Here is a 19,337-nt window from a genome sequence, read left to right as displayed (position 1 = left end):
CACGCTCCACTATGTTCATAGCAGCCTTATTTATAATAGCCAGAAGCTAGAAAGAACCCAGATGCCCTTCAACAGAAGAATGGAGAGAGAAAATGTATCCTGAGTGAAGTGACAAAGTCACAAAGAACACACATTTACTGATAAGTAGATATTAGCCCAAAAGCTCGGAATACAAAAGATAAAATTCACAGACCACATGATGAATTTCAAGAAAAAGGAAGACCAAAGCATGGATATTTCAGTCCTTCTTAGAAGGTGTAGCAAAATATTCAAGGGCAGGAATATGAAAGCAAAGTGTGGAGCAGAGACTGAAGGAAAGGCCATCCAGAGAATGCTACACCTGGGTATCCAGCCCATATACATACAGTCACCAATCGAGACAGTATTGTGAATGCCAAGAAGTGCTTGCTGACAGGAGCCTGATATAGCTGTCTCTTGAGAGACTCTGCCAGAGCACGACAAATATAGAGGTGGATACTTGCAGTCAACCAATGGATTGAGAATGGAGTCCCCAATGGAGGAGTTAGAGAAAATACTGAAGGAGCTGGAGGAATCACACAACTAGACCCCCCCCCCAAGAGCTCCCAGGGACTAAACAACCAAACAAAGAGTACAAATGGAGGGACCCATGGTTCCAGCTACATATGTAGCAGAGGTTGTCCTTGTAGGGCATCAATGGGAGAAGAGGCCCTTGGTCCTGGGAAGTCTCAATGTCCCAGTGTAGGAAAATGCCAGGGCAGGGAGGTGGGAGTAGGTAGGTGTTTGGGGGAGCATCCTCCATAGAAGCAAGGGGAGAGAGGATGGAGTAGAAAGTTTCCAGAGGGGAAACCAGGAAAGAGGATAAATTTTGAAATGTGAATAAATAAAATGTCCAATTAAAAACAATGAAAGAAAAGAAAAGCTTAGTTCTAGGCATGGTGGCACACACCTTTAATCCCAGGAGATAAAGGCAAGCAGATCTCTGGGGTCAATCCCATCCTGATCGAGAGCAAGTTCCAAGTAGAGAAAAGCTTAGATTCAGGCAAGGCGGCAAATGCCTTTACTCCCAGAACTCAGGAAACAGAAGCATGCAGATCTCTGAGTTCAAGGTCAGTTTACAAAGCAAGTTTCAGAATAGCCAAGCTTAGGCAGTGAAGGAGATGGCAAACAAATCTGGTGACGAACAAAGGTCCAGTAAACAGCATCACTTGTCAGCTTCAGCATGTGACTCTGGCTTTGGAATCAAGAATAGAAGGGACTATTGTAACCATTGATATTGGCTAGTTGGAGCTAAGAATTAGCAGTGATTAAAAAGAGACCAGCATCTGTGAGGTGAAATCTTTTAGGAAGTGTTTTCTGAGAGCATACATATGCTGTGTTCGAGTTCAATCTTGTGCTGCAGCTAGACTTGGTAATGTGTAAGGATCATCCATGCAGTAATGATTTTGAATGCATGAAGGGCTCATGAAGAACATGAGGTTTGGCACTGTTAGAAGCCAGAAAAGGCCATTCATGAGGATACAGACCCAGTTACAGTTGATGGATCAGGATTAAGAGGTGATGCAAAGAAGTAGAGGCTTTACCCCATAAATGGAGTCTAAGTAGGGCTATTGGTGAGGCTTAGGTGCAGTGAATGACTGCAGTAAATTGGAGCTGCCAGTACCATGGGATGATCACCAAGCACAGTAGCAGTAGTGGAGTGAATTCAACTACCGCCTAAAGTGCTACAGAGGGCAGAGCTGAAGATGTGAGACAAAATGTTTAGAAGAGTCCAGAAGATCATGTGTAGATTCCAGACAATGGAACAAGAAGCTATAAAGTTGATGTTGCCTTGCATACTGTACGATGATAAACATGTCAGAGCTAAGGGCTATCTACTGAGGAAAGATGCTAACAGGTAGTGGAACCAGTTGAAGAGAAAAAAGTTTGTTCGTGCTGAATGCCAGACCTGTCCACAGCACTCAACAAGAATGAAAACAATTAGAGATCTGAGGAGTGCTTTGACATCAGACACAGAGATGCAGAGTTTGGAGTTTGCTCAGCTGGCTTTGTGTCTTGTGTTGATTTAGCATTTCTTCACCGTGACATTTTGGAATGGTAACGTATATTATGCGTGATGGTAGAGACATGTGACCTACTTTTTTATTTTGATTGCTTAAGGGATTCCAGTTAAGGATTGAATGAAGCTCAATGGAGTGTCTTTGAACTTTGAACTTTTGACATAGTTGAGAGTGTTATAGACTATATAGGGCTTTTGAAGTTGGGCTAAATTTATTTTGTATTATAGTATGGCTAGGTATGGTGGCCATAGTCTTTTGTGTTTGAACAAGCCTATGCAGGCCAAGTAATATGGTGGTTTGAATATGCTTAGTCCATGTAGTGGCATTATTAAAAGGCGTGGCATTATTAAAAGGCGTGGCCTTGTTGGAGGAAGTGTGTTGTGACTGTGGGAGTGGGCTTCAAAGTTCTATCCAGTGTGGAAGTGTCAGTTACTCTTGGCTGCAGTCAAATCAAAATGCAGAAATCTCAGCTCCTTTTCCAGTACCATTTCTGCCTGCATGCTACCATGCTTCTTGCTATGATGATAATGGACGAAACCTCTGAAACTATAAGCCAGCCCCACCTAAATACTTGCCTTTGTAAGAGTTGTCTTGGTCATAGTGTCACTTCATAGCAATGGAAACCCTAACTAATACAGAAGTAACTTAAAGAATACAGTTCTCTAAAGTCACAGAACTTATGGAATGTCTCTCTATATTTATTGTGATGACTAACAGTGTGCAGTTCAACTAAACCAACAATGTGCAGCTGTGGATGGGAAGCCCAAAAATCTAGTAGTTGCTCAGTCCCACAAGTCTAGTTGTTTCAGTTGATCGTCTGTAGAAGTAGCCTCTAAGAAATGTACTGGAAAGTAAGTGCAAGGAGATGAAAATGAGTGCATTTTCCTTCTTCCAATGTCCTTATGTAAACCTCCAGCAGACAGGGGAATAGAGGCAAAGAAGAGAGACAAAGGCCAAAAGATAGATATATGTAGTAAGACGTCAAGATGTGGAGAGGAGGCATATGATATCAACTATATCCTGACTTATGGTAGATGCATCCCAGTGAGAGAAAAACTGCATTATAATAGGTTTGATTAAAGACATGATAGCAAAGGACATTTGTTGTTTGGAGCAAGCAAACAAAATTTTGGTGTGGTTTAGGTCAGAGTGCATGAAAGTGAAGCATGAGATGAAAGTGTTAACTAAAGACTCATTATGAGCAGACTCTCCAGAGTGACAAAGACATTGATTTCAGATGCAACTTAATTCTGAACCCATGGACATGGAATAATGCAAACTGCTGTAAAACTCCTTGCTACAGTCTTCAGGGAAGTGGCTGTACCTTGGTATTTTGTTACTTGTCAGTCATTGGCTGCAGGTAATGGCTCTTTTTCCAGGAGAGCAACTCCCATTGTCCAAGAGACATCAAATGAATGAGAAATGGGTAAGTACCATATGGATCCCATGGTTTAGCCAAGGAAAATGAAGCAGTTGGGGTATAGCTAAAAGTGTACAGGCAGGAACTAGAATTATTCAGGGTTCTCTAGGTAAAGAGCTCATTGAATTCAACTCCAGAGGGCCGACCTTCTGTAATGAAGTAGCAGGAGCACTCAGGCCCATAATGTATCCCTGTAGTAAGTTTCTACAACACATGCTCATGCACACACTTCATTAAGCTTTTATTAGAAGCTACATGATCCCGGCCCGCAGCAGCTCTCTGCTCCCAGACCCGGTGAGAGAGAGACCCAACCGCCTGGTCAGGTGGGCACTCCTGAGGCTGCAGAGCGGAAGAGACCACCAACACTGCTCACCCCTGCCCACATCCCTGGCCCAAGAGGAAACTGTATAAGGCCTCTGGGCTCCCGTGGGGGAGGGCCCAGGAGCGGCAGGACCCCGCCGGAACCTGAGGGAAACAAACCGGATAAACAGTTCTCTGCACCCAAATCCCGTGGGAGGGAGAGCTAAACCTTCAGAGAGGCGGACAAGCCTGGGAAACCAGAAGAGACTGCTCCCTGCACACACATCTCGGACACCAGAGGAAAAAGCCAAAGACCATCTGGAACCCTGGTGCACTGAAGCTCCCGGAAGGGGCGGCACAGGTCTTACTGGTTGCTGCCGCTGCAGAGAGCCCCTGGGCAGCACCCCACGAGCGAACCTGAGCCTCGGGACCACAGGTAAGACCAAATTTTCTGCTGCAAGAAAGCTGCCTGGTGAGCTTGGGACACACGGAAGCAGAATTTCTCTAGGACCGGGCACGTTCTGTGTTTACCGGAAGTCCCACACCCGCGGATCCCGGCCCGCAGCAGCTCTCTGCTCCCAGACCCGGTGAGAGAGAGACCCAACAGCCTGGTCAGGTGGGCACTCCTGAGGCTGCAGAGCGGAAGAGACCACCAACACTGCTCACCCCTGCCCACATCCCTGGCCCAAGAGGAAAGTGTATAAGGCCTCTGGGCTCCCGTAGGTGAGGGCCCTGGAGCGGCAGGACACCTGCCTGAGACACCACCTGAACCTGAAAGAAACAGACCGGATAAACAGTTCTCTGCACCCAAATCCCGTGGGAGGGAGAGCTAAACCTTCAGAGAGGCAGACAAGCCTGGGAAACTAGAAGAGAATGCTCCCTGCACACACATCTCGGACGCCAGAGGAAAAACCCAAAGACCATCTGGAACCCTGGTGCACTGAAGCTCCCGGAAGGGGCGGCACAGGTCTTCCTGGTTGCTGCCGCTGCAGAGAGCCCCTGGGCAGCACCGCACGAGCAAACCTGAGCCTCGGGACCACAGGTAAGACCAAATTTTCTGCTGCAAGAAAGCTGCCTGGTGAACTCAAGACACAGGCCCACAGGAACAGCTGAAGACCTGTAGAGAGGAAAAACTACATGCCCGAAAGCAGAACACTCTGTCCCCATAACTGACTGAAAGAGAGGAAAACAGGTCTACAGCACTCCTGACACACAGGCTTATAGCACAGTCTAGCCACTGTCAGAAATAGCAGAACAAAGTAACACTAGAGATAATCTGATGGCGAGAGGCAAGCGCAGGAACCCAAGCAACAGAAACCAAGACTACATGCCATCATCGGAGCCCAATTCTCCCACCAAAACAAACATGGAATATCCAAACACACCAGAAAAGCAAGATCTAGTTTCAAAATCATATTTGATCATGATGCTGGAGGACTTCAAGAAAGACCTGAACACACTTAGGGAAGCACAGGAAAACATTAATAAACAAGTAAAAGCCTACAGAGAGGAATCGCAAAAATCCCTGAAAGAATTCCAGGAAAACACAATCAAACAGTTGAAGGAATTAAAAATGGAAATAGAAGCAATCAAGAAAGAACACATGGAAACAACCCTGGATATAGAAAACCAAAAGAAGAGACAAGGAGCTGTAGATACAAGCTTCACCAACAGAATACAAGAGATGGAAGAGAGAATCTCAGGAGCAGAAGATTCCATAGAAATCATTGACTCAACTGTCAAAGATAATGTAAAGCGGAAAAAGCTACTGGTCCAAAACATAAGGGAAATCCAGGACTCAATGAGAAGATCAAACCTAAGGATAATAGGTATAGAAGAGAGTGAGGACTCCCAGCTCAAAGGACCAGTAAACATCTTCAACAAAATCATAGAAGAAAACTTCCCTAACCTAAAAAAAGAGATACCCATAGACATACAAGAAGCCTACAGAACTCCAAATAGATTGGACCAGAAAAGAAACACCTCCCGTCACATAATTGTCAAAACACCAAACGCACAAAATAAAGAAAGAATATTAAAAGCAGTAAGGGAAAAAGGTCAAGTAACATATAAAGGGAGACCTATCAGAATCACACCAGACTTCTCGCCAGAAACTATGAAGGCCAGAAGATCCTGGACTGATGTTATACAGACCCTAAGAGAACACAAAACCAGCCCAGATTACTGTATCCATCAAAACTCTCAATTAACATTGATGGAGAAACCAAGATATTCCATGACAAAACCAAATTTACACAATATCTTTCTACAAATCCAGCACTACAAAGGATAATAAATGGTAAAGCCCAACATAAGGAGGCAAGCTATACCCTAGAAGAAGCAAGAAACTAATCGTCTTGGCAACAAAACAAAGAGAATGAAAGCACACAAACATAACCTCACATCCAAATATGAATATAACGGGAAGCAATAATCACTATTCCTTAATATCTCTCAATATCAAGGGCCTCAACTCCCCAATAAAAAGACATAGATTAACAAACTGGATATGCAACGAGGACCCTGCATTCTGCTGCCTAAAGGAAACACACCTCAGAGACAAAGACAGACACTACCTCAGAGTGAAAGGCTGGAAAACAACTTTCCAAGCAAATGGTCAGAAGAAGCAAGCTGGAGTAGCCATTCTAATATCAAATAAAATCAATTTCCAACTAAAAGTCATCAAAAAAGATAAGGAAGGACACTTTATATTCATCAAAGGAAAAATCAACCAAGATGAACTCTCAATCCTAAATATCTATGCCCCAAATACAAGGGCACCTACATACGTAAAAGAAACCCTACTAAAGCTCAAAACACACATTGCACCTCACACAATAATAGTGGGAGATTTCAACACCCCACTCTCATCAATGGACAGATCATGGAAACAGAAATTAAACAGTGATGTCGACAGACTAAGAGAAGTCATGAGCCAAATGGACTTAACGGATATTTATAGAACATTCTATCCTAAAGCAAAAGGATATACCTTCTTCTCAGCTCCTCATGGTACTTTCTCCAAAATTGACCATATAATTGGTCAAAAAACGGGCCTCAACAGGTACAGAAAGATAGAAATAATCCCATGCGTGCTATCGGACCACCACGGCCTAAAACTGGTCTTCAATAACAATAAGGGAAGAATGCCCACATATACGTGGAAATTGAACAATGCTCTACTCAATGATAACCTGGTCAAGGAAGAAATAAAGAAAGAAATTAAAAACTTTTTAGAATTTAATGAAAATGAAGGTACAACATACCCAAAGTTATGGGACACAGTGAAAGCTGTGCTAAGAGGAAAACTCATAGCGCTGAGTGCCTGCAGAAAGAAACAGGAAAGAGCATATGTCAGCAGCTTGACAGCACACCTAAAAGCTCTAGAACAAAAAGAAGCAAATACACCCAGGAGGAGTAGAAGGCAGGAAATAATCAAACTCAGAGCTGAAATCAACCAAGTAGAAACAAAAAGGTCCATAGAAAGAATCAACAGAACCAAAAGCTGGTTCTTTGAGAAAATCAGCAAGATAGATAAACCCTTAGCCAGACTAACGAGAGGACACAGAGAGTGAGTCCAAATTAACAAAATCAGAAATGAAAAGGGAGACATAACTACAGATTCGGAGGAAATTCAAAAAATCATCAGATCTTACTATAAAAACCTATATTCAACAAAATTTGAAAATCTTCAGGAAATGGACAATTTCCTAGACAGATAACAGGTATCGAAGTTAAATCAGGAACAGATAAACCAGTTAAACAACCCCATAACTCCTAAGGAAATAGAAGCAGTCATTAAAGGTCTCCCACCCAAAAAGAGACCAGGTCCAGACGGGTTTAGTGCAGAATTCTATCAAACCTTCATAGAAGACCTCATACCAATATTATCCAAACTATTCCACAAAATTGAAACAGATGGAGCCCTACCGAATTCCTTCTACGAAGCCACAATTACTCTTATACCTAAACCACAGAAAGACACAACAAAGAAAGAGAACTTCAGACCAATTTCCCTTATGAATATCGACGCAAAAATACTCAATAAAATTCTGGCAAACCGAATTCAAGAGCACATCAAAACAATCATCCACCATGATCAAGTAGGCTTCATCCCAGGCATGCAGGGATGGTTTAATATACGGAAAACCATCAACGTGATCCATTATATAAACAAACTGAAAGAACAGAACCACATGATCATTTCATTAGATGCTGAGAAAGCATTTGACAAAATTCAACACCCCTTCATGATAAAAGTCCTGGAAAGGATAGGAATTCAAGGCCCATACCTAAACATAGTAAAAGCCATATACAGCAAACCAGTTGCTAACATTAAACTAAATGGAGAGAAACTTGAAGCAATCCCACTAAAATCAGGGACTAGACAAGGCTGCCCACTCTCTCCCTACTTATTCAATATAGTTCTTGAAGTTCTAGCCAGAGCAATCAGACAACAAAAGGAGATCAAGGGGATACAGATCGGAAAAGAAGAGGTCAAAATATCACTATTTGCAGATGACATGATAGTATATTTAAGTGATCCCAAAAGTTCCACCAGAGAACTACTAAAGCTGATAAACAACTTCAGCAAAGTGGCTGGGTATAAAATTAACTCAAATAAATCAGTTGCCTTCCTCTATACAAAAGAGAAACAAGCCGAGAAAGAAATTAGGGAAACGACACCCTTCATAATAGACCCAAATAATATAAAGTACCTCGGTGTGACTTTAACCAAGCAAGTAAAAGATCTGTACAATAAGAACTTCAAGACACTGAGGAAAGAAATTGAAGAAGACCTCAGAAGATGGAAAGATCTCCCATGCTCATGGATTGGCAGGATTAATATAGTAAAAATGGCCATTTTACCAAAAGCAATCTACAGATTCAATGCAATCCCCATCAAAATACCAATCCATTTCTTCAAAGAGTTAGACAGAACAATTTGCAAATTCATCTGGAATAACAAAAAACCCAGGATAGCTAAAGCTATCCTCAACAATAAAAGGACTTCTGGGGGAATCACTATCCCTGAACTCAAGCAGTATTACAGAGCAATAGTGATAAAAACTGCATGGTATTGGTACAGAGACAGACAGATAGACCAATGGAATAGAATTGAAGACCCAGAAATGAACCCACACACCTATGGTCACTTGATTTTTGACAAAGGAGCCAAAACCATCCAATGGAAAAAAGATAGCATTTTCAGCAAATGGTGCTGGTTCAACTGGAGGGCAACATGTAGAAGAATGCAGATCGATCCATGCTTATCACCCTGTACAAAGCTTAAGTCCAAGTGGATCAAGGACCTCCACATCAAACCAGACACACTCAAACTAATAGAAGAAAAACTAGGGAAGCATCTGGAACACATGGGCACTGGAAAAAATTTCCTGAACAAAACACCAATGGCTTATGCTCTAAGATCAAGAATCGACAAATGGGATCTCATAAAACTGCAAAGCTTCTGTAAGGCAAAGGACACTGTGGTTAGGACAAAACGGCAACCAACAGATTGGGAAAAGATCTTTACCAATCCTACAACAGATAGAGGCCTTATATCCAAAATATACAAAGAACTCAAGAAGTTAGACTGCAGGGAAACAAATAACCCTATTAAAAAATGGGGTTCAGAGCTAAACAAAGAATTCACAGCTGAGGAATGCCGAATGGCTGAGAAACACCTAAAGAAATGTTCAACATCTTTAGTCATAAGGGAAATGCAAATCAAAACAACCCTGAGATTTCACCTCACACCAGTGCGATTGGCTAAGATCAAAAACTCAGGTGACAGCAGATTCTGGCGAGGATGTGGAGAAAGAGGAACACTCCTCCATTGTTGGTGGGATTGCAGACTGGTAAAACCATTCTGGAAATCAGTCTGGAGGTTCCTCAGAAAATTGGACATTGAACTGCCTGAGGATCCTGCTATACCTCTCTTGGGCATATACCCAAAAGATGCCTCAACATATAAAAGAGACACGTGCTCCACTATGTTCATCGCAGCCTTATTTATAATAGCCAGAAAATGGAAAGAACCCAGATGCCCTTCAACAGAGGAATGGATACAGAAAATGTGGTACATCTACACAATGGAATATTACTCAGCTATCAAAAACAACGAGTTTATGAAATTCGTAGGCAAATGGTTGGAACTGGAAAATATCATCCTGAGTGAGCTAACCCAATCACAGAAAGACATACATGGTATGCACTCATTGATAAGTGGCTATTAGCCCAATTGCTTGAATTACCCTAGATCCCTAGAACAAACGAAACTCAAGACGGATGATCAAAATGTGAATGCTTCACTCCTTCTTTAAATGAGGAAAAAGAATACCCTTGGCAGGGAAGGGAGAGGCAAAGATTAAAACAGAGACTGAAGGAACACCCATTCAGAGCCTGCCCCACATGTGGCCCATACATATACAGCCACCCAATTAGACAAGATGGATGAAGCAAAGAAGTGCAGACTGACAGGAGCCGGATGTAGATCGCTCCTGAGAGACACAGCCAGAATACAGCAAATATAGAGGCGAATGCCAGCAGCAAACCACTGAACTGAGATTAGGTCCCCTATTGAAGGAATCAGAGAAAGAACTGGAAGAGCTTGAAGGGGCTCGAGACCCCAAAAGTACAACAATGCCAAGCAACCAGAGCTTCCAGGGACTAAGCCACTACCTAAAGACTATACATGGACTGACCCTGGACTCTGACCCCATAGGTAGCAATGAATATCCTAGTAAGAGCACCAGTGGAAGGGGAAGCCCTGGGTCCTGCTAAGACTGAACCCCCAGTGAACTAGTCTATGGGGGGAGGGCGGCAATGGGGGGAGGGTTGGGAGGGGAACACCCATAAGGAAGGGGAGGGGGGAGGGGGATGTTTGCCCGGAAACCGGGAAAGGGAAAAACACTCGAAATGTATATAAGAAATACTCAAGTTAATAAAAAAAAAAAAGCTACACGACAAAAGAGAAAAACTTATGTCACTTCCCTCCTTACTATAAATTGTTTGAGGGAAGTTAGTCAGTGATAAGACTTTTTGTGCTGATGTTAAGGTGAGATACTAGTTCAAATGACAAACCTGATATTTCTAGAAAACAGTATTTACAGTAAGGAAAAATGGACGGCTACCCTCTTTGTTTTGTTTCCTTCTAAGTAGAGAACTATCTAACTAGTCATCCTGTCCTGGGAATTATAACTATTTTTGCAATTTGCTTTCAGGAGTTCTTGAAGCTTTTATTTTGCTCATTTAACTCATGGTGCTCAGCATATTTTTACCTGTCAGCAAATATTATCAGCTATGGGGTAAAAGGCATACAAGGAACAAGAAATAACTTCATTTAAACTGTTCTTGTCACAGTGAGAGTGTAAGTAACATTATTCTTGATGTACAACCATACCAGAAATACACTTAAATAAAAATGAATAAGGTTTTGTTTATTAGTTACTTTAGCAATGTCTGTGACAAATACCCATAGACTGCTTTTGAGAGAGGAAAGGGTTATTTTAGCTCATGTTTTTAGAATGTTATGGTTTATTATGATAGGAATGGCAAGGCCATTAGTTTGCATCTGTGAGTGTAGGTCTGTGTAACATAGGGTATATATGGTAGAACACATTTTTAATGCCAGTTCTGGGAAAGTGAAAGCACCTGAAGTTAAACTATGACCTCAACAAGTACATCCACACATGTAGACATACAGCTGTGGCACATACATGTGTGAGCAGGCACACATGCACACGCATGCACGCACGCACACACACACACACACACACACACACACACACACACACCTAGTGAGAGACTGACAGTCAGTATATCCTTACACAAAATGATGTATATCCTTACACAAAAATCTGAGGAACCAAAGAAATAAGTAAAGCAAAAAGATAGTAATGAAGTCGGGATGAGCCCGATTTAGCTATTACAGACTATGACAGAAATATGCCAATTCTTAGCATGATTACTCATCATGCATTAAACCCACGGGGACATCTTGACTTACTTCAATAGAAAATTAGAAGAAAATCAAAACAGAATTTTATTTCTTAACCTTAGAAAAATTCATATGTTGTCTATATATTCAGGGGTATTGACTGTAGATACTTCAACATTTTTATTTATTTGTTTGTTTAAAATTTTTGCTTTGCTTTGTTTTTTTCTGAAATGTATTGGATCTCACTAAGTCTCCCCTTTCTCTTCTCCTCCTAGTTCCTGTCATCTTCTACCTCCCTTGTCTCCCAAATCCATTTATTCTTCATTTCCTTTCAGAAAGGAACAGTCCTCCCAGTTCTATCAACCAGACGTGGCATAACAATTTACAGTAAGACTATGCATAAACTTGTATATTAGGGCTGGATGAGTCAATTGAGTAGAACAAATCTCCAAGGAACACACAAAAGAGTCAGAAACAGCCCCCTCTTCCACAGTTAAGAGTCTGACAAGGGACATTAAGCTACACAGACATAACACATGTGAAGAAGACCTAGCCAGACCTCTGCAGGCTCCCTGTTTGTCATTTCAGTCTCTATAAACTCCTATTAGCCCTGCTTACTAGATTTTGTGGGCTGTGTTTTTGTTGTGTCATTGACCCTTTTGGCTCCTACAATTCTTCCTCCTCCTCTTCTGCAGGATTATCTGAGCTTTTGCTAATGTTTAGCTGTGGGTCATAGCATCTGCTCCAATACATTACTGAATGAAGCCTCTGATGACAACTGTGCTAGGCTCCTGTCTTAGAGTATAGCAGAATATCATTAGGAATTGTTTGTTGACTTGTTCTTGTCTCTTTTTTTTTGCTTCTCATTTTGTTGTCATTGTTGTTGTTCCATTCTAGGTCTCTGGGGTATCCAGGCTCCAGCTCCTGACCATCCAGGCAGTGTCAGATGTGGGCTCCCACTCCTATCATGAGTCTGATGTTGGACTAATCATTGTTTTGCCACAAGTTTTGCCAGCACATCTTTCAGGCAGGACAAATTGGAGGTGGACAAATTAGTGGTGTCCCAGCCTTTCCACTAGAAGCTTTGCCTTCTTCTAGAAGATGGCTAGGTCAGGATCCCTATCTCCCACCACTAGGAGTCTCCACTAGCGTCACCCTCATAGATTCCAGGGATTTTCCATCACACTAGATTTCTACCTCCCCTCAATGCCCAATTACAGTTGTTATTGTTTGGCTGGTTCTTTTTGTTGTCGTTTTTCCATTCATTGTGAGAAAATGTTTCCAGATGTGCCAGCAACTATTCTTTTTGTATTAGCATAACACAAATCACATTATGTGCTAAGAATCAACAGTTTTCACTTTCTAATAATAATTTGCATTTATTTTTAATGCAAGCAGCTATTAAGTGCTTCTTACTATTATGATTTACAAAAAAATTTCAATTTATTTTACAATGTTCCCAGGGATAAGAAATACTTTATCACTCAACAGGATTGAGAGGCATGATCTGTTAGTGCTTCTGCTCATACAGTTTGGACTCCATTGGAGATTACATGGAACTATTAGTTTGTTTTTGTTGTAAAATTACTAATGAGAGTTTACTTTTTATATTTTATATTTTGAATGTAAAATTATAAATGTTATCTGGAGGGATCATATCAAAGTTTGTATAATGAGGACATTTAGAGACTTAAAGCATTTTCTGTGACTACAAAACTATTAATTCTATGAGAGAGAGAGAGAGAGAGAGAGAGAGAGAGAGAGAGAGAGAGGAGAAAGAGGAGAAAAATTGAGAGATGGGGTATAGGATATGAAACTAGAATGGAAACCTTGAGAACAATACAGAAAAAATTAAGGAAAGGAGGGGAAATTAACAAAATATGTTTGATCCATAATCTAATTGATCTATGTTGTACAAGGAGAGGGATGGAAGGGAAGAGGAGAGAAAAATATATTTTCAAATGATTTTTGAAGTGTCATAGTGAAACCCAATATTTCGTATGCTAACTGAAGCTTATTTTTTAAAGGCTTTGTTCTGGTGCCTGGCATAGAAGTACTTATTTACTTTAGCTATTCTTTGGAGTTAACAAGTATCTATAAGACAATGAAAAATATAGCTTATAAATTTAACAGCAGAAGTATATGCATATATTAACACATTTAACACCTCAAGGATCATTGTATAATAGCGACAATGAAACCAAATCTAAATTATTCAAAATATTAAACAGAGTGAAACTATTCCTTTTTCCAGGAGCATGAACCTATACTGTATTGTAAAACATGCTTCTGAGTAGACTGACACATTCTGTACACAATGGATTTTGACTTATTTACGCATCATATAAAGACCGTGCATTACCTAAATTCATATAATTTAAACTAGAACATTTAAAACATCAGAGATATACACAAAATGATCAGTCAGAAGAGTAATATTCAGTTCACTGGATTTTTATTTTATTTCATTTTTTTATTGGTGTGACTATTCCTATTTGACTACCGTACCCACCAGCGATATCAATTGTCCCTAGCATCATCTATTTTTACCTAAAATTAATACTATGGCTATTATCATCTTGAGTTGTTCGTATTTTTTAAATGTATGTGAATGAACATGTAGTCTTGTATCTGATTTCGCTCAGTATATGTCATGTTTGTGAGGTTCCTCTGGGTTTTTGTTGTTATTGTTGCTTTGTTTGTTTGTTTTGGTTCTGCATTTATTTTCATTGTGGATAATACTTCAAACTAATTGCATAAACACATCACAGTTTATTCTTTCTATTCCTCATATAAGTGTATGCTTTTCTCAATTTGTCATTCATGATAATGTTGTTTGAGCATTCTTAAACATATCTTCCTGTAGGAGGCATATGCATGGACTTCTGTTGTATTTAAATATAAGAGTAGAAATGACCAAGTCAGACGTCTTGGGGAATTCATAAATCAATCTTTCTATGTGTTTACTTTGAGTACATACTTTCTGAGGAATATATGTCAATAGAAATGGGAATTAGTCACATTCCATTTTCAGGTAAATAAACAATGACCTGTGTGTAAAGTGAATTCTTATTGAGCCTAGAAAATACTAGCCATAAAACAAGAGTAAAAGCCAATTGAATGTCCACCATATACAGCCGCTGTGTTTATGTTTCTTAGCGTAAATAAAGAAGAGAAAAAACTGTCTGTCTGTCTGTCTGTCTGTCTGTCTGTCTATCTGTCTGTCTGTCTCTCTCTCTCTCTCTCTCTGTGTTGTGTAAGGAATTTTAATTTTGAAAATATATTTAGGTATGTATATCATAAAGCTGTCCTAGCAGATTCTCAAAAATGGGGAAGTTAAGTTATTGACCAATTGATTAGAACATTCTGAGATGTTTCAGTATGACTCAGCAATCTGGTATGATTGCTGTTTTCAAACTTATAACTACATAAAAATATAGGATTCTGCTTTCACAGCTTAATCTAATCTCTCTCTCTCTCTCTCTCTCTCTCTCTCTCTCTCTCTCTCTCTCTCTCTCTCTCTCTCTCTCTCTCTGTCAAATATTTTCCAGCAGTTGGAAAGAAAGCCAAAGATTATATCTAAAACGAAAATCACTGAGGCATTTGGAAATTCAAATCGATTGCAAAAGAGTGAGGTAAGCTGTTGAAATGAGTCCCACTTTTTTTTTTTTATTAACTTGAGTATTTCTTATATACATTTCGAGTGTTATTCCCTTTCCCAGTTTCCGGGCAAACATCCCCCTCCCCCCTCCCCTTTCTTATCGGTGTTCCCCTCCCCACCCTCCCCCCACTTTTAAGCAATTCTGAAGTAGTATATGGCTGAATGTGCCCTTGTGATGTTTGTTAATGGTAACTGTGACTAAATATAACCCTACAAGTACGCGTCAAGATGTCATCCCAGGAGATGAGGAGATGGCTAGATTGCCTGATCTAACCATTGGCCTAGATAAGATGGACCAATGGTTAGAACACTATTTGTGGAGAGCTCAGTTCAGATCCCTTAGTGCCCACATTAAAGTGCAGGCAGGCAGGGGATCCTGCCTATAATCTCAACCCTCCAGGGATTCCTTTAGGCATGTAGCTACATCAGGGAGTTCTTGGTTCAACTGGGAGACCCTGTCTCAATATAAATATATAATATCTAGGGAGATTGACAACCTCATCCTATGCCAACCTCTAATTTATGCAGACCCTTGTATATACATGCACACACACACACACACACACACACACACACACACACACATGAACATGTATGCATACATGCATTCATATAACTCACATACATAGAAATCATGTAGTAAATTGGGGGAACATGGACGATACTACATATAATATTTAGAAATATCATCTTATGAATTAATTCATATAAAAATATGCCATGCACCATTGGAAATATTTTCTTACCATTACTGTATACACCTATTTATTTAATAACTACATAGAAACTTGTGTTGTATGATAAAGCAAAGTTAAAATAGAGAACAGCCTTGAAATTTTCCTGAGAACAAAAAATAATTGGGACATAAAAGTAGCCGTAACTGCTTTAAAACTCAAACACAAGCAAAAGTAGTTTGTGTCATTTCTGGTAAAGGCTTGTGATAAAAAAAAAAAACCAAAGCTTAAAACCATTGAGCATAACCAATAAATAGAGTTGACATCTTGTGACTGAAAAGTCACTAGACCTTTCTATTTCTTATCGGTCATGAAAATGATTTCCTCTCATGCTTTATTTTTTTGACTCTATGTCTTTTAATTTATGAATTTTCTCTGAACTGGGTCAGTTCTTTAAACCACTGTTGTGGTTCAATTTTTCTTTTTTTGTACTCATTGAAGAAAAAATAAAAAAAATTAGCTGTTTGCTATATATGTGGCAGTAAACAAGAGAGATATTAATGCTGGGACATACAAGCTAGGTGAATATCAAGACAGTCACAGAGTAAGAAGGACAGAGATAAATTGATAAATTTTATTGCAAGATGTAAAACTGAGGACTTAAAGTATGTTGGCTGTCCTCTCTGAAGACTTTCTCTGGAAAAAAAAGGGAACTTAACTTAATCTCTGAGAATAAAAAGACCATTCAAACATATTTTCTTTTATAATTTATTTTCTAAATATAATATGATGTTTTCAATTTTCTGATATCACAACCTACTCATTGCTCCCAGATCAAAGCCTCTTTGGCAAGGTTATTCTTTCCCGTGGACTGCTATTATTGGATGCATTTGTGAATATCTATAAAAAAAAAAAAGCAAAACAAACAAAAACCCAAAACACTGAGAAGGATGTGAGAGAAAATTTAAAGAACAAGATGCAAGCCATTGTGGCTCATTATTCTTTCCTTACCCTGATCTCTGTTCTCTAAAATTTTCCAATTCCTGAAGCAAGAACCTAAAAGTGGCTTAATGTTAAATTAGATACAACTGCAGTAACAGCTAACAAAAATTAAATAACTGTGCTAGAAGTAGGTGTGTTTAAAAGTAAAACAAACAAAAAATTTACCCTTTGAATTTGCATTGGTCACTCATTACTGTAACAAGAAAACCTAGAATAGGTCAACTTATAACTTAAAAATACTCATTTTAGCATATACTCCAGAGGTTTCCATCCATGATTGACTGGACTCTAGTACTTCCAGGCAAAACAATTGATAAAATATATAATGACATAAGACTTGGTGTTCTGGTTTGAATAAGAATGGCCTCCAAAGGTTCACAGCTTTGAATATTTAGGTACTCAAACACTCAAGCGTTCAAAATGGTACTAGTTGACAGGATAAGGAGGTGTGGTCTTGTTGGGATTGATGTAGACTTCGTGGAGAAAGTATGTCATTGGAGGTTGACTTTAAGGATTCAGAAGCCTAAGGCAGGCTCTGAGGCTTACACTTTTCCTGTTGCCAGAGGATCTGAGTATAGAACTTGCAGCTACCATGTTGGCCTATATGTTACCAAGCCTCCTGTCGTGAGGATAATGGATTAAACTTCTAAAAGTATAAGCAAGTTTCGCCCAATTAAATGCTTTCTTTCATATAAGAGCCTTTGTGGTCATAAAGTGTCATTACAGAAATGGAGCACTAAGAAGTTGGCACCAAGGAACAGGGTATTGCAATGGTGGGCCTGACCATGCTGCTTGTTAGTGGAATGTGGACTTTGAGACGTTGACTTAGGAAGTCACTAGAAGGCTTTCGGTAGGTTGTAGTGGACCAAACTAATAAGATCACTGAAGACAGTGGTACTGAGAGCAAGAGAGAGTGTGAAATCAGAGCAGGCAAAAAAAAAAATAGTAAGTGTCCTAGCGTCCATCCTTATGATATTTGGGTAAAAGGTGTGACTGCTTTCTGCCATTGTTCAAAAAATCTGCCTGAAGCTAAATTTATGAATGTTAGATTGACAACAGTGGAAGAGGAGATTCTAAGACAGCCAAGTATTGACTATATTGCTTGGTTATTTGTAGACACTTATACAGATGTATAGTGAAAAGTAGCAAACTGAGCAAGTAAAAATGCAAACTATGGAGTTTGAGAAGGAAAGGAGTATCAGAAAGTGTAATGGGGCTCAGTCTAGTGCCAAAACAGTAAAAAGTCTGAAGAAGGGGCTGGGGATTTAGCTCAGTGGTAGAGCGCTTACCTAGGAAGCGCAAGGCCCTGGGTTCGGTCCCCAGCTCCGAAAAAAAGAACCAAAAAAAAAAAAAAGTCTGAAGAAAAGTTGTATGCTAATGCAATTAAGGAGGTGATGGATTTGGGGCAGGAATCTACCCAAATAATATTCCAACTGTGAAAATCAATTAAAGAAAAGCCCAGGCAGTAGAGGAAATGATCAAAAACCGAAATCTGATGAAGATATAATTGACCAAGAGAGCCTTGTTTCTCACCAACAAGCAGTCGAATAAGTCGGGCATTATGAAGTATTCCACGTTAACTAAGGAAAGCTGCAGAGGCCAGGTATGTGGCCTCAATGAAGATCCAGAGAAGCCTTTTTATGAAGGTATCAAGGTGAAGTCTGGATTGCCTTGGAACACTCAAGGTTTAGACATGTTAGAGCTGAGGGATATCTGCTGAGGAAAGCTTCCACTAGGCAGAGGAAGCAGCCAAAGAGAGAGAAGAGTGTTGCAGTCAACAAAGCTGAAAGGAGTTGGAGATCTGAAAAGTGCTTTATAGCAAACATAGAGATGCAAAGTTTGAAGTTTTCCCTAATAGTTTTAGGTCATGCTTTGGTCCAATATTTCCTCACTATGCCTCCTTTCTGCCCTTCTGTAATGGAAATGTATGTTCTATGCCATTGTGTATTAGAAGTATGTGATATGTAATGTTAATTTTATGAGGGTTACAACTAAAAGATTCCCTTAATGCTCCTAAAAATAACTTTGAATTTGGACTTTAAAACAGTGTAGAGACTGTGATGGACTTTTGGGACGTTTGTAATTTTATGAATGATTTCTTTCTTTTTTTTTTTTTTTTTTTTGTATTATGATACAGCTGCAAACCAATGGGAACCAGAGAATAAAATGCAGTGGTTTGAAAATGAATGGTTCCCATAAGCTCATATATATGAATACTTGGTCACTTAAGTGGGATTTTTTTCTTTTTCTTTTCTAATTGATGTGATATGTTTAATATATATTGTGTTTCTATTGGATA

Source organism: Rattus norvegicus, chromosome 4 (assembly GCF_036323735.1).
Source record: "Rattus norvegicus strain BN/NHsdMcwi chromosome 4, GRCr8, whole genome shotgun sequence".
NCBI classification, from domain to species: Eukaryota; Metazoa; Chordata; class Mammalia; order Rodentia; family Muridae; genus Rattus; species Rattus norvegicus.
This window is presented reverse-complemented; position numbering follows the sequence as displayed.